Source organism: Callithrix jacchus, chromosome 7 (assembly GCF_049354715.1).
Source record: "Callithrix jacchus isolate 240 chromosome 7, calJac240_pri, whole genome shotgun sequence".
Classification (NCBI taxonomy): Eukaryota; Metazoa; Chordata; class Mammalia; order Primates; family Cebidae; genus Callithrix; species Callithrix jacchus.
The window spans coordinates 91,463,662-91,476,712 of NC_133508.1; the positions used below are offsets into that span (position 1 = coordinate 91,463,662).

Here is a 13,051-nt window from a genome sequence, read left to right on the forward strand (position 1 = left end):
GGCATTTATGTAGTCCAGAGGCAGGCTTGGGAGGGGTTCTAGAGGACTTTATGCACAAGATGGTGACCCTGGGGATGGGACCACCAGGCCAAGGAGGAGGGTACTAACATCTGGGGGCTTGATCAAGGAAATGGCAATATGATCTGTACCTTGGGAATCACATATCTATTATGTTTCTTTCCAAGATGTTTCTACACCCCCTCAAGTTGGAAACCTATTAGATTCCTATCTGTGAGTGGCTCCTTCCATCCTACCTGCTGTCCCACTAAGCCACATCCCAGCCCTGCACAGCCAGCCTTATTTAAAAAATTTAGAGACAGGGTCTTGCTATATTGTCCAGGCTGGCCTCAAACTCCTGAGCTCAAGCAATCCTCCTACCTCAGCCTCCCAAGTGGGTGAGACTACAGGCATTGGCCACCATGCCTGGCTCCCAGCCTTCTTTAATGCTGGCACAGGACCCCAGGGGAGGGTCCACACAGCCCTCCTCTCCCTCCCTGACCTCTACTGGTCCAGGAGAGACAAGCCTGGGGAGGAAGAGATGGGCCTGGGATCCAGACCCACTCCAGTCCTCTGGAACATGGGGTGAACATGGCCTTGCCAAGGGAACTGATCCTTTCCCCCCAGAAAAGATTTCCTTTTGCTCTGAAAATGGATAGTGCTGCAAAGACACATGCCAATCCGCCACCACTCGCCAGCACTCAGGCTCCACTGTTAATCATGACAACACAGCAAAGGTGAGGTGCATATTAAAAAGGCACTCCCTCATCCACCCAGAGAATTCCTGCTCTACTTTAAGCTCTCCAGACACACGTGTGCACACAGCCTTCCTGCCCTGCCCCTTCATCCCCAACTGTTCCGAAAAGTAATGATTCATGATATCCAACTAGGAAGAGGGGCTGCAGGGCCCTAGAAACCACAAGTCCAGAATCCCCATAATTCAACCTCAATTGCCCACTGAGCAAAAGAGGGTTAAGAATGGAACAGCAAAGTCTGCCAAGTTTTTTCCTTTTAGTCTTGCGGCCCCCTGGATGACTGGGTGGTTTTTCATGCCTCTTCCTCCCCGAGAAGCTTGAGGAATGGCCCAAGACCTCTTCCCCCTTCCTCTGTTAAGATGAAGCAACAGGATGGAGGAGGGAAAAGAACCAGGACTCTGCGAAGACACAGGTTTGGGAGGCCAGCCCCACGGTCACATGGGCAGGTGCAACAATACCTGGCAAACTCAGTGAAAAGTGAGAAGCAGCTTCGTGGTGCTAATGGAAGAGCCCCAGATTCATGGGGCTTGGAGCCCGGCCTGCAGTTCCCTCTGAAATGGACTTATCTCTCTTGTAAAATGCAGCTGCCCTACCTGCCTTACAGAGAACTGTGTAACTGAAATACCAGGAGTCAAGTACTTAGTTCAGCCCTTACCAAGGGCAGCTGCTAATACACCAAGCTGTGGCTCAGGATCTGCCCCACCTCATGAAATCCTGCAGGAGCCTCCTTTCTTTGGCTCAGCCCTCCTTATTATCCCACGCAGCCTTCCTTATTACCCAAGGGAGCGACTCCGCTTGCCTGCAACATAAGCTGTCCTAAGCTGGTCTTGGGTTTGGAAGCAACCCCCTCAGCAAGAGAAACCCCACCTTATGCTGGGTGCCCTTCAGCAAGCTCAACAGGAGTCATCTGGAAGTGGCCCCCCATTTCTTTTGTCCCCAGAGCCTTTGATGGCTCAGAGGACAGGGGCCAGGTCTCTTCTACTCACCATTGCACTCCCATGTCCACTCTCTCTAATACTGCTGCATTTACAGGTGGGGAGACTGTGATCCAGGAAGGTAAACTTACTTCCCAACACAGAAGTTTCTAAGCGCTTGGACCTTATTTACAACTCCAGAGTAAGTGCCTCAGGATTGGCTACTACAACTAATCTAGAGAAGAGGAACTTAACTAGATATGCAGGTTGGGCATGCCTTTTTTTAATCTTGGGGCAAGGAGAAGGCGAGACTTTATCAAAGTCTTCTTGAATAGTGCTCGCGTAGGCAGCACATATACTAAAATTGGAAAGTCTTCTTGAATAAAAGTGACCTGAGAGGGAAGAAGCTTCAAGAAGGGGTGGGGAGAAGGCTGCAGCCCGCAGAACAATCCAGGCAGACTGATGGAGGGGCAGAGGCCAGGTCCAAGAGCCAGCAGCTCCAGTGCATGCCCTATGGAACAGCTGGTCCAACAGTGGGGCGAGGGTAGCAAAGCTAGACCACGAAAGCTCCGACTTCACTCTTCTAATGAAGGGGCACCACTGATAGGAAGAGCACCTGACAGAGGAGAAGAAGCCAGCTGCTCACTTCAGGTTAGCCTAACCTAGGTCTGCCCTGGGCTGTGACCACGTGGGGGCCAGAGGCTGCCCTGCCTCCCAACCCTGGGAGCCCAGCAGGGCTGGGCAGAAAGCTCATGAATGTGTGCTGAAGGAAGGAATGATCAACATCTGGGAAGGAGCGCTTATCAGATTTACCATCTGCCATTGATTCTGATCACTCGCCTTACGCTGGTATCAGGCATAGCTGATGAACTAGGGAGAGCTGCTCCTGGTTTATAGGTGGGGAACACAAGCTCAAATGATACTCAGGTGAAAGTCATCAGTGACAGAATGCAGATGCACAGGTCCCTAGCTCCCCATGTCAGAGCTGGTCTCCATCACACTCACGGCAGTAAGCCTGAGAGGAAAAGAATCAGAGGCTCCCAGACACACAACACCTGCCTCCCAGCCTCAACCTCCCCTGGCAGCTCCTATGTGGTAGAGCAGAGCACTGGGAGTCAAGGTGGCAGGGGGTAAGGGAGGTAAATCAGGTGGACAGGATGAAGGGAGGTCACATGTGAAAGGGCCAAATAGGGCCTGGTGCTTAGATGTGCCACATATATCGGCCAAACTGAAGGGTTACACACTACAAAGCTAGCGATCTCAAAAATACCCAGAACCTCTTCCACACATCAGTCACTAAGGCCGGGCCAAGCCCCTACGACTCCCTTCTAGAAAGAGTTGAAACCGTAAGGCAGCTCTTGCTCTTGGGTAAGCTGGAAGACCTGGGTCTCCAGAAAAAAAACAGTCCCAGACATGCCTACAACAACTCTAAGGTCTCAAGAGCCAACCCAGCAGACACCAGGTGGGGCTTCATCAGCATCATCTCACGACCTTCTCGAAGCTGACCTAAGAGGTCAGGGCTATCATTGCTTCCAATTACCAGATGAAGCAACCAAGGGAACCCATATACCCACCTAAGCTGTGTGACACCAGAGGCCTCCAGGAAGGATGGACCACCTTCACAGAGGGTGAGGGAGCGATGGGACCCAGCACCTTCCTGTCCAAGACAGAAGGGACAGATGAGCTGACCGTCATGAGGGGAGCTCCAGCTCAGCTGCTGGTCCACGGGGATCCCGAAGCCCAGTCACTCATCTTTCCACACAGTAATAAATCATTACTCATGTGAATACAGCACTGTGGGTTTCTTTTGAGACAGGGTCTTGTTCTGTTGCCCAGGCTGGAGTGCAGTGGTGTGACTGGGGCTCAGTGCCGTATCAGCCTCCGGGGCTCAAACCATCCTCCCACTTCAGCCTCCATGGCCGCTGGGACTATGAGCCTATGCAACCACGCCTGGCTCATTTTTAAAATTTTCTTTTATAGAGACAGGGTCTCACTATATTGCTCAGGCTAGTTTTGAACAGGCCTCAAGTGATCCTCCTGCCTTGGCCTCTCACAGTGCTGGGATTTGCAGGTGTGAGCCACCACATGTGGCCTGAATATAGGTTTATATGTATAGTCAATCCTTACCACAGCTCCAAAAAGGACATGGGATGATTTGCTACGTAACTGTTCCTACAGCACAGCTCAGGAAAACCGCCTGAAGAGGCTGGGTCACTGCCAGGCTCACACTGCCAGGAAGTGCAGGGTCAAGACCCTGTTCATAGCCACTCTGTGACCTCCCTGATGCTGAGCTGGGTGCCCTCCCATCCCCATCCCTGTGCTGCATACAGACCTGGTACTTCATGAAGAGTGTGCCCCTCTACCTACCCACCATGTCCCCAGTCTCTTTCCCACCATTTTGGTCTTGAGCAAGAAATAAGAGATGGAGCTTTTCTTTCTTTTTTTGAGACAGGGTCTTGCTCTGTTGCCCAGGCTGGAGTGCAGTGGCACAATTTCAGCTCACTGAAACCTCTGCCTCCCAGGTTCAAGTGATTCTCCTGCCGCTGACTCCTAAGTAGATGGGATTACAGTTGTGCGCCACCACACCTGGCTAACTTTTGTATTTTTAGTAGAGATAGGGTTTTACCATGTTGGTCAGGCTGGTCTTGAACTCCTGACATCAGGGGATCCACCTGCCTCAGCCTCCCAAGAGCTGGAATTACAGGCATGAGCCACCGTGCCCGGCCTGAGATGGGGCTTTCTGAGAGAAAAGTTTACAGGATCACAGGTGGGCCCGGCCCAGGAGGATTCCAAGGCCCTTTGGGAGAGGAAGTGTTTCAGAGAGAGGTTGTCTAGGAGTGAATTTAGGCAGTAACAGGACATGAACCTGACCCCACACTAGGGATCCTGGCATTCAGAACAGTGCCTGACACAGCTGGATGCTGGAATGGCCTCTGACCCCCAGGGCAGTGCTGGGGCCCAGAGCCCAGCCCAGACTCCCCTGAAGACCAGGTTCCTCCCACTGCGGCGTGAGCTTACTCAGGGTGTCTGTCCTGATCCATATAATGCCGAGGGCGTGTTATTACAGGATTCTGCTGGAATTCTCTTCCTCAAACCTCTTCTGCTACAAGGGCTAAGGAATTTGACCTTTTTTTTTTTAAAGGAGAAAAACCTCAGTATGGTTTGCTGAGAAGGTAGGTGGGGACAGGAGCAGAAGGGAATCCACCCTCAGTCAGCTATGAAGAGACAAAACAAAAACACCCTCCAGCCCCACAGGGCCCCAGCCACAGGGAACAATCACTCCGTCCTAAGTAAATGCAAAGTGAAAACTCAGGTCCAAAGGGGAAAGGATAAAGCAGCCTACGCTCTTAAAAAGCGTGAAGTGAAGGTAGCTACTGACGCCCATCCTTCCAGTATCAGATCCACAGAAGCCAGAGATTCCAGAGTCCTTTTACAGCCTGAGAGCATAGCCCCAGTGAGGGCTTGGCCAAGAGCAGCACCAAGAACAGAGCCCAGGCCTCCTAAGTCCAAGAGGCCAGAGACTCCTTCCCCACCCCCTCCCTCAAAAGGGAGAAGAGAGGAGTGAAAGTCCCACCCTGGGCTTGGGAGACCAGGAGAAGGTGGTGTGCAGCCCAGCTGGGCTCTGTGGCATGGGGCTGGCTCCGCGTTAGGGGGCAGTCGAGGCCCTAGCAGCCGCTGGGTGCTTTGTTACCGAGCAAATCTCCCAGGCGCTGCCTGCTGATGCATAGCTAACTGGGCGGCAGACATTGATTTATGTTCAACTTTCCATTTCATCAGCGAGAGTTAAAGCGCTACATGTGGAGTTCACATTTTTCAGAGAGGGAGGGAGAGGCGGCTCGAGTGTGCAGACACAAACATGTCCACATGCGTGCACACAGGCACACGCACCAGTCAGGGCTGCAACTTTTTTTCCTATTTAAGGGGGAGGGCGACAGGGCTGAGCCAGCCGCCGCTGAGGCAGCCTGGCACGTCAGGAGTAACCTTTAGTGCACTGTTGCTAGGAGCCCCAGTGCCGGTCATCTGCGGCTGGGCAGACGTTAGGCACCAGGCTGGCTGCCGGGCAGGGAGGGGAGCACAGCCTGACCTTTGCGAGGGAGGTGCTAGCAAGTAAAAAAAGGCTTTCTTTCCTCTCCTCTGCCCCAGGCCTCTTCTCACTGGCCAGGAGATTGTGGAGGGCTGGACCAGCCCAGACCCATATGCTTCAGAGTGGCCAGCACCCACCACTGGACAGAGAGGCAAGCTAAGGCCAAGAGGGCAGGCTGGATCTCAAGGACACACAGGTGTGCAGGGCCGTACTCCAACCAGGGTGTCCCACTCCCAGGGCATGGGGCTTCAGGTGGGCTGCAGCACAGCAAGCAGAGGAGGAGCTGCCGCTCCCAGAGCCAAGTCAGTTTGGAACAGGTGGGGCCTGGGGGTGGGGAGAGCAGTGGCTCCCCACCTCCAACTGTGGCCGGGAGCCCAGCAGTTGGGGCGCCCCGCCTCCTCTATAATCCTTCTCAGCAGGGGTGACCCTGCCTTCTGTCAGTCTGGAGGCCGACGGCAGGGTGGAGGAGCTGGAGGGGGTGGAGCGAACACATCCACCCTGACACAGCATCTCTGTCCTCCTCCCCAATGAAAGGCTGCATCTATCAGACTCCCCCTACCTGCAGAGAAGCAGACAGGGCCAGGCGAGGCCCAGAATGAGGAGGGGGTTTACTCCCCAACAGATAAGCAGTTATCAAGAAGCTGCGGATCCCCCCGCCCCACTGGAGCCTCAGTTTCTTGTGTATACACTGGCAATGCTGTTGGTTCTTAGGACTACCTCATAGGGCCAAATGAAATCACAGCATTACAGCAGGGGACAGCTTTTCTAGCCTGGAGAATTTTCTAGCCTGCTGGTAGTAGCTTCTACCAGCAACTACTAACATAAGAGGGAATCAGACAGTTCCACTCTCAGGCCTGAGAACACTGGCTGGGGTGGGTGGGAGGGCTAGGCTGTGCAGCCCCAGATGAAGTGTCCATACCTGCCTCCTGCCCCCCATCTGTGCAGGCCACAAGTCAGGCCTCCTTTAGGCTCCAACATCACCAGAGGCCACCAATCACCGGCAGGGAAGCTGCCCTCAGTCTCACCCAGCAGCCACTCCTGCTCGGGCTGCAACCACCTCCAGAGGGGACCACAGCTGGACTCCACACTGGCCAGCCTGCCAAGGGCTGTAGAGCCTCTTCCTGGGATCACATTGTTCCCCTTATTAGGAACCTTCCATGGCTCCCCGACTTTAAGTCCTTCCCGTGTCTATTCTTGGCTCCATCCCCACACCCTAGCCCGCTTGTCCAGGCCCCTGCCACCCCAAACTTGCCCCATCACATCACATCCTGCACAGGCTCCCTTTCACCTGGCACACTTCCCCACCCCAATTCACTGCCAACTGCCTTCTCCTCCTCAACCCAAATGTCAGTCCCTCGGGGAGGCTTCCCCAGAGAAGCCAGGCTAGCTGCTCCCTGCACCTGCCCCCATGGCATTCTTCCTGTCAACCTCTCCAGTGTGGCACACAGTCACTCCCTGCCCCCTCCACCAGACTAAGAGCCCCTTGAGGGTGGGGTCCGTGGCTGCCTCTTGGGTGACTGACCGGTCCCCTGCCCTTAGACACCATGTCTGACCGAGGGGCTGAGGGACAACCAAGCAAGCCTGGCCAGGTCTCACATGATCAGGGCTCAGCTCCTTCCCCTGCCCTGCCTTCACCTCACCATTATGTCAGGTAGGTTGGACCCCAGCCCCCGCCACCAAGCTTCCACCAGTAAAAGGCTTTGGAAACCAAAAGCAAACAAGGTGGCTTAATTCTTCCCAAGTCTCCCCTTGTCCCAAACTTGTCCTGGTCAGCACAGAGAGGCCTTTCCTGCCGTAGCAGCTTTCTGGCAGGGGGAATGTCCGCTCCCTCTGCTGGCTTCTGCTTCCCGCTGGAGAGCAGGGCAGGAAACAGACAGCATTTGGCACAGCTTTTGGAAACTGCACCAGTTGCTCCCAGGGGTATGTCCTCATTTACTGGGCTTCGACCCTCCCTGGGAACACATTGGCCACCCCACAGCTCACAGCACCCAAGGCACTCCACTGGGCATCCTGCCTCTGCTTAGTTACCCACTGCTGTTGAGCAGCTCACCACTTCATCATTAATTTGGCAGATGACAGAAATGTCTTCCATACAATGATCCAAATTGTCCTCCCTCTTCTTTTCTCTCAAGGACTTGGGATCTGGGGTTGAGAGCTCACAGAGGCAGGTCTGAGTACACGGCAGGCTCTCCATCGCAGAACTTAAGATACTTCAACTCAGTCATCAGAGCTCTCGGTAGGCTGCCCTTCTCCCAGAGAAACCCCAGCTACTTCTGCAGGAGATGAGAAAAGCTTTCTAGTCACGCATGTCTCTCTCCTCTCTTGTTTTCTGGGTCATGTCTCTGGCTCTTGGGCTACACAAATTGTTTGCTCTTTCTTGTCCTCTTCCCATAACCAATGGGAAGGGTTCTCTAGGGACCTCAACATCTTTCTAAGGCTGGTGGGCCTGGCCAGCAGGAATGAGGACTCATTGCAAAGTGTCAAATACTCCCTATTACCCTTCACCAAGGTGGAAGGTATCTAGATGTTCAAAGCAGGATGGGCTAAGCTTTTGGCAACAGAAGCTGGGACCCCTCCTCCAGGACTGTCTTTTCCAGAGAAGGCACTCAAGAGTCTTTAACCCTGTGGCCTCTGCTGGCTCTCTGTCACACAGCATCCATCATCAAGATGGTCAGCTACTCTCTGGTGGGGCACGGTGGCTCACACCTATAATCCCAGCACTTAAAGAGGCCGAGGTGGGTGGATCACTTCAGGTCAGGAGTTCGAGACCAGCCTGGCCAACACGGTGAAACCCCCGTTTCTATTAAAAATACAAAAAGCTGGGCGTGGTAGTGGGTGCCTGCAATCCTAGATACTCAGGAGGCTGAGGCAGGAGAATTGCTTGAACCCAGGAGGTGGAGGTAGCAGTGAGCTGAGATCACCACTGCACTCCAGCTTGGGTGACAGAGTGAGACCCTGTCTCAAAAAAAAAAAAAAAAAAAAAAAAAAAAGGTTGTCAACTCCTTTCTGAGCACTGGCTGCAATGCCCAAGTCCCCGTCACCACAAAGCCACTGGAGCAGTTGCAGAGGAACTGTTTTGGAACACAGATCTGGTCAAGACATTATCCAGCCCAGGGTACTTCCCTGGCTTCCCACTGCCCACCGGATCAAGCCCACACCCAACAAGGTCCTTCAACAACTGCCCAGCAACCTCTCCAGCCTCATCTCCCACTGAGCACCTGTAAACCACCTAATTCTAGACACCATCTCAGTCAGGGCTACACTGCCTCCAGGAACCCCTTCCTGAACTTTCATCTTGGCAGGCAGACAGGCCTCTCCTCTGTTTTGCCACCAGGCCTGGGTTACCTGTCTGTCTCTCTGCTAGGCTGGCTGCTCCTGTGGGCAGGCTATGGTTGATTCAGTTCAAGGCTAGAGCCAAGCCCCATGCCTTGTACATCAGAGACGGCCAATGACTGTCATAACCATAATCCTTTCTCCTGTGATTTCATTTCCCTGTCTATAAATGGAAGCTTGAATTAGATCAGGGATGGCAAATAGGATGTGTACCACCACTGACACGTTCACGTTCATGGTAGACATTGCCAGTCACTGTTGAGCCCAGACACACAGCTTCAGAATCATTCTCACAGTGTCCTGGGCAGCCACCACGCATCAAGCAGAGCTGGCATATGAATGGAAACTTACTTGCTACTTCTTTAGATAAGAGTTATAGTTTCTCTGTCTCCTTTTGGTCTCTCCCTCCTTTTCTCTAGTTCTCTAATCTCCCTGCTTCCTCCATCCAATCAGATGAGTATCTACGTTTGGACTCTGGAGTGTTTGTGGAAGAGCACTCCATGAGGAACCAGGAAACCTGGGTTTAGACTCTGATTACAGCCCCTGGTCAACTCTGGGCAAGTCATTCTCCTTTCCGAGTCTCACTTTCTCAGTGTGCATGCCTTCTCTGCAGAAAAACTGTGATGAAAATGAAAGTAAGCTGCATGTTTAAAACACTATGTAACTGAAAACAATTATTGGAATTCAAAAACAAAACAAGAAGAAAAACAGCCTGTACCCAATGCTCAGTTCTCCACGACCCCTGCCCTCTTGTGATTCCTGTTTTGGACTCAGAAACCCTTAATGGACAGTGCCCTCCTTGGGACCACTTTAGAGCCAAGGAACTTAGGAATTCTTACTGGACAGTGCCCCCCTTAAGGACCAAGGAACTAGGGGACCCACCCAGATCAGTGGGGCTGGCCAAAGCCAAGCTGGGTTTGCCAGATGTGCAGCCCAACCCAGCTAAGCTGCATGAAAAAAAAAAAAAAAAAAAAAAAAAAATGCCACTGCTTGATTATGTAAAGTCCATCTGGATCCAAAGCAGAAAATCAAACCTGGAAGGGCCCCTCAGAGACCATCTGGTCCAGCCTGCTCCATCTACTGGTGAGAAAACTGGGAGTTCAGAGATGGGGAGCAACTTGCCCAAGGTCACTCAGCAAGTAAGCAGCCAAGCCCTCTTTGTCTTTCCCTGCTGCAAAACACCAGGACACCACTCCTGAACTCCCAAGCCGGCTTCCTGTTAGACCCTCCCTGATCAGAATGTCAGATCTAGCACTCTGGGGCTGACTGGGCTCCTCTCCTATAAGATGAGCAATAAAGTAGGCTCAGTTCAAACATTTACTGGGTCCTTAGTATATGACAGGTGCTAGGGATGCCAATGTTGGGGCAGTCTTGTTTTTAAACAAGAAATTCAGAAGTAGAATGCCCTTGCTAAATTCTACCAAGACCCCAAGAACCCCACACTATTCCCCAACAGTGAGGTGTGGTCAGGTCAGTTTCCAAGCCACCTCCCTGCCAGCCCGTAACTGGCTACCAGAGACATCTTGTGCCACAGGACCACAATAGGTACTGCCCGCACCTTGGAAACCTGGACATGGATGAAGTAAAAGCTGATGGCAGACCCCCATGTGTGGATGGCCAAAATTTGTGACCTCAGGCGTGGCCTTGAAGCCTGGCAGTCAGAGGCCTACAGGAGCAAGGCCCTGTGCTGCTTACTGAGTGGCTGGGATGGAGGTGGACAGCTGCTCCCTCCCACCCAACCCTGGAGGCCTGCTGGCTTCTACGTTTAGGACCAGCTGGGGGTGAAGTCCTGACCTGAAAACTGGGCTGGTTACCCTAGGCCAAGGGCTGGCCAAGGCTGGCTCAGCCATCCCGAGCCAACTCCCTGGTGCAAAGCCTTCCCACAGCAGAGCTTCCTACCCAGGCCTCGGCCAAGCAGGGGAAGAAGTGCAATTGTCGCCAGCAGATAAAATTCTCGATACCATCTCTATTTCCCTTCTAATATCACAGTGGCCGCCTGCAATACTAGTGAGGGGCAGGGCCGGCAATCAATAGCTAATATTCCTGTTGTAAGCAGGTCTATTCCGGAAATGGGCAACCAGTACCTCCTTCCAGAGAGATACCCTTTCCCCTTGGCAGCGACCCAGGCTGAGAGGTTCAGCATCACGGCCAGGAAGAACCAGGCCAGGTACCTGCTGGCCTAGCCTACCACCCTGCATCTGACTGATGGGGAAATGATGCCGGGAAGTGGGAGAAAGGAATCACCCAACATCACCAAGAAAGCAGACAATCCAAGACACTGCTCTCTGCTGTCTGCTAGATGACCCCATCAGCTCTTGATGGCTCACCATGCCTGGAAAACAGAGGTGACCTCAAGTCAAGAAAGTCCAAAAGTTACCTCTATTTGATGGTGGCTAGTAATGGCTAAATAAGGACAGGAATCAGTCTTGGCTTTCTGACCATACACCCCAAACGTCACAGGGGAGGGCCCAAGAAGTATGCCTGGAATTAGGCCTTAGCCATGGACAATTATACCAAAGCAGGAAGTTGGGAGCTGCCCACATATCAGGCAGAACTGAGCCTTGTCCTAGACTCAGGCCAAAATAAAAGTCAATGGCCTATTTTTAAAACATACAACTGGCTATTGTCTAACTCTTTCTACCACAGTGGTCTAATCTGCACTGAACACCCATATTGTCAGCAAGCAGCCTCAATCTGGATGTACACAGATGAAGCATGGTACCTGGGTGGGCTATGTCCACCAGACAGGGAAGCTGCACTGTATCAAGAGCATCTGTGGCAAGTGAGCCTACAAAGAATGCCCAACTGGACAGAATGCCAGTGGGAAAGGCCCGTTGATGGGTGCAGGACACCGTCTGCAGTGGCCAGGAAGATACCCACCTTGGTGAGGACGAGCCTCTCACACACTGGCCCTGTGGATTTCCCCCCCGGGGAAAGGACAGCAGCCCCTCTGTCTCCTGCCTTTTTGGGTCCATGGCTTGCCAGTATTTTAAGGTCTAACTCTCAACCCATCTTCAATATGTCTGCAGCCTTGCCCCAAGCTAAGACCCTGGCAATGCCTGGTCCAGTCCAGCCTGGAGCTCACATACCTATTTCTAAGGCTACACTCATCTCTGCCCCTTGGACAAGGCCCCAGTTTTGGCAGTGTGCTGGGAATGCATACAGATCTGCATGTGGCCATCCAATGCTCCGGATGGCCAACCTGCGTTCCTCTCTCTCCTCCCACATCACGGTAGATGACCTACCACTTCTGTTTTCAGGAAATGCCTGAATTTCACTGCCATCCTTCTTAGCTGGTGAGCAGCATGTCCCAGCCTTCTTCCCTCAGGAGTTAACACCAACAAAAATACAAAATCTTGCCAAGTAGAATCATCTTCCAAGTCATCCCCGCCCAGAGAGAAACCCCTTTAACATCCCTAGGAGATGTCTGTCAGGTCTTTGCGCAGGTGCACCTAGGGCCAGAGAGCCTCCTGCCTTGATGTGGGATGAGCGTGGTGCTAAATTCTGGCCTATACCAAGCAAAAGTGTCCTTGGACTTTCACTGGTCCCAGTTCTGAATTCTAGGGCTGCACAGAGGAAGCTTCTGCCTCCTTTTCCACACAACGGCTCTTTCCACATTCTTATCTGTGAGTGCCAATCTTTCAAAAGCTGTGGGGAACTTGGGCGGATTCTCAAGCTCAGCGCCGACATGCTTGAAAGAATGAGCCATGTTATGATCAAGAGTGTCATCGTGAAAGTTACAGTCCTGAATGCTGTACCCCTCTAACATGCCATTTCCCGGTCTCACGTTGGCTTAAATCACATGAACCGCCGGGGACAAGGTAGAGACGGAGGAGGTGGCTCGGAAAGGGAGGTAGCCGCATCCAACCTGGCAAAACAGAAAGCCCCATTTCACACACACCCTGGAAAAAGCCGAACAAGGTATCTCTTGGAGAAGGCCAGGCTCTCGACCCATGTGGGATCTGTTC

General features: G+C 52.8%; 1 protein-coding gene across 13 annotated transcripts in view; it reads right to left on the minus strand.

Annotated features, from left to right (window-relative positions):
- Window positions 1–13,051, minus strand: part of SSBP3 (single stranded DNA binding protein 3) — a 176,845-nt gene that overhangs the window by 39,128 nt on the left and 124,666 nt on the right. The window lies entirely within an intron of this gene.